Here is a 3,729-nt window from a genome sequence, read left to right on the forward strand (position 1 = left end):
TGGAGGAGGGAGAAGCCAGAGAGAAAATGGCAGCTGCAGCTGCAGAGGCAGCAGTGACTCCAGTGTCCCCCAGGGAGAGGGAGCCGATGAGGCCGAGTGGGAGCTGGAACCCATTCCTGGCAACAAAGCTGGCACTGACCTCCCCCACCCCCCACCCCTGCTCACAGCCGCTGGACAGCGAGGCCGATGGGCAGTGGCCTGCTCCTCAGGCCGACAAGCCGCCGCCACCACTGGGGGAGCTCACCCACAGCTGACAAGCCTGCGGACCTGCAAACCATCACCTCCCTTGCATGAAGGAGCACCTTCTCCTTTCCCTTTGTTTAGCAGGGACATGTATAACTAATCAATACCTTAGCCACCTCCTGGGGAAATTAAGTGACACCCCCCCCCAAAGAAAATATGCACAAGGAAGAACCCACTTCTATGAAACCATGACCCAGGCGAGTCCTAGGTGACAAATGTAAAAACAGTGTTGTGGCTGAAAAAAGGGAAATTAGAAAAGGTAGTAGTGCACGTGACTCTTCTAAATATGAAGATAGAAAACATGAACAAAAAACTTTAAACTGACCATAAAGTGTATGGGAAAAGCCAAAATGAAAGCCAGAAGAGAAATTCAGTGGTTAAGGTTTCAAATATTGCCCATAGTAGAGGCAGAGTAAAGTTTCTGCTCAAGCAAATACATCAAAACTCAGTTAAAGTATGAAAAAAGTGCTCCAGAGGAAGAACATGAACCATGCAAAAACTCAAGTAGTGCTGAAAATTGCCACAGAAAAGGCTCAAAAGCAAAGCGAAACCTCTGCTTCCAAAAATGCATGTTTAAAAGTCCATTTCACACATCAATATAAGAATCCTAGCTCAGGTGTCTTTCCGCCCTGGGTTCGTTTAAAACCTCAAAGGCACAGGCATGAAAAAAATAACTCTTCTCTGAAGACGCAACTTGAGACAATGCAGAGCGGCAAGATGGCACCCACATCCCAGTCTTGCTGAGCCTGTACCCGCCCAGCGGGAGAGGCCCCTTCAGAAAACCAGAATCCCTCAAAAGGCCCTGAAGAGACCAGCAGTGAGGTTCAGGACATGTGCTTGGTGAGCAGAAAAAAAAAACACAGAAATTGGGCAAAAAGGGCAGCAAAAGCAATATCTCTGTTTGCACGACCTTAAATCAAAAGAAATCTGACTCTTCCAGTGCATCAGTTTGTAGCACTGATAGCATAGGTGATTTGAAATCCTCCAGCTCTGAGCGTAGTTCTTCTGAAAGCTGTCAATTTGCTTCAGGCGGTATGTATGCACCTCCCACCTCCTCTACTTCCTCTTCTTCATTCCTTGAAAATGAAAGTCTTCTTAAAAAATATCTGTATATGCATCACACCAGATGGCAGTGTAACCAAGAAGTTAGGGTTTAAGGGATGATTATGATTACTGAATCATTATAAAGATATTCCTTTTTACCTTCTGGTATTTTAGAGTAGACAGAGGGAAATACCTGAAATCTCTGAACTGTAATCCAGCTGCTTTGATCTCTGCTAATGATTGTATAGCCTTTATCTTGTGCCCTTCTGATTGTAAAACCTTGTGACTAACCTTCACTTGTATCCATTTACCGAGTTTTTTGACTTTAGTCTTATGACCACTAAAGACAGCCCCTAATGTTTGTTAATGACGGGTCTTGGGTCAGCCCAGAATTAAATCACCCCAAGTCCAAAGCTGGGTCTAACCAAGATGGGCCCTCCTGACATGCACAGTACTTAGACTTTATCCTATAAGTGACCTGTGCCTCATTATAATACTAAGAATCACGCCCATCATCTAATTAAGGCCGCCATTTTCTTATACACATTCTGTGACTAAGCATGTAATCAATCTGCTCATGCTCAATAATTAGATCACCTGTAATTACATTATCTGGGGCCATTGTGCTCATTATCCTGAAACTGCCCATCTTTTGATGCTATAAAACTATCAGAATTACTGCAGTTCGGGCAGACAGGTTTTGGACCGATAGGCCATCTGTTCTCCTGCTTCGCACCTAGCAATAAACTCTTTCTCTCCTTGAAACCCCAGTGTCTCAGGAATTGGTCATTTGAGCGCATCAGGCCAAAAATCCACCATCTGGGTCCCGTAACAGCAGGACCATATGTGTAGGGGACATTATTTGGTCCAGGATCCAGGGTTTCCCTTGTCTGTGAGCCAGAAAGACAATGGCCTTTTAGTCTGACAGGGGGCCCGTGTTTCATGGTTCGGGTCTCCAACATCTTTCTTTGCTCTTTCACAACTCTCCCTCTTCTTAGAAAACGTCCAGTCACACTTTAATAAGAAGAGAAAGGTCCTGTGTTGCAAGGCTATCACAGAGGCAGCTCAGGCTGCCGAACAGCTGACCCCTGAGGTGGGGGCTCTGTTGAAACAGTTTGAAACATGAACATGGAAAGTAAAGTAGGCAAGAAAATTTGGAAGGCGCTACAGATTTTCTAGTCTAGTTAGGAATAACTTCTACAAATTGCTTGGCCAAATTGGAGAGAGAAATTGCACTCAGTTGGCTGTTGCTTTTTTTTAACTTGCCTTTGGCTGTTTTTTGGCTGAGAAACTTATTGAACATGCAATCAAATTTTGTCTTAATTAAGTGAGATATTAGCAGTATTTTTCAGTCGTGAAGTCAAACCATCCCAAGGCACAGGAGCCATAGCCTCAACTGAAAGTGAATTTTTGCAGGGACTGTTAATAGCCATTTTGTACCTAGTACTGTCTGTGTGTTTGAGTGTGTGTGTGTAAACACACACAACATATGTATACATATATGTACTATAAAATATAGCTTGTCACTATGTGACACAGGTTGCAGACTTGGGACTGCAGTAAGTGTTGGTGAACTAGGAGAATAGTTGGATATTTAATGACTATTAATGAACACTTAGCCTTTCTATGCACATAATGGACTAAGAATTTAATACTTAGGTGTTTGACAATCAGATGCTTGTTATTCAGTTGCAGACTGGAGAAGTAACCAGTATTTGGGATTAAGGCTGTTAAGGTTGAATAGGTTTAAATCATCGCTTTCTATCTTCCAATGAGAATTTAACAAAAACACTCAAGTTTCTTGTTTGGGAGTTTACATAGGTTTGTTTTTTGGATACGTAGATAGCTGATTGCTATGTTTGGTCAGATTTCTCCTGACTGGCTGTTCTAAATTCTTAGGATATATCCTAGGAAATTACACTTTGTGAATTAATTGCCATATGTGTAATTGTTGCATTTGGGATCTACCTAAATTGGTATTTAAAAAATATATATTTCTGTTTACAGTATCTGTTTGCAAGTCAGGAAATGAGAAAATGTAATTATGTAATGTTCTGAAATGTAACAAAACAAAAAAGCTGTAAATAAAATTGACTAAATCCTAAAAATAAAAAAAAAAGGTAGTCAGTTTACTATTTTTTTCCCTTTTCACTGAAACTTGAAAATATGTATGGCATTCAGATGAGCAATGTTATAATGGGAAAAGCAGGTTCCCCTGTGGAACCTGTGGGGTCTGAATGTGTCTGTGTGTTTGAGTATATATGTGTGACCAGAATACTTTTGTGTGGGTTTGTGCGTAGCTTCCTTCACCTGTGCTGTTGGCAATGGATTTGATGCGTCTAGAAACCATTCATTTATTAATTCATCACATATTTATTGAGGGCCTACTTTGTGTCAGGTGCACGCTAGGCTCTTTTCTGGGGACACATCATCCTTGCCCTC

General features: G+C 41.9%; 1 pseudogene; it reads left to right on the forward strand.

The window, feature by feature from the left end:
- Positions 1 to 384: 384 nt before the first annotated feature.
- Positions 385 to 2,476, forward strand: LOC119510258 (annotated as a pseudogene).
- Positions 2,477 to 3,729: the final 1,253 nt, after the last annotated feature.

The sequence above is a fragment of the Choloepus didactylus genome, chromosome 15, assembly GCF_015220235.1.
Source record: "Choloepus didactylus isolate mChoDid1 chromosome 15, mChoDid1.pri, whole genome shotgun sequence".
Classification (NCBI taxonomy): domain Eukaryota; kingdom Metazoa; phylum Chordata; class Mammalia; order Pilosa; family Megalonychidae; genus Choloepus; species Choloepus didactylus.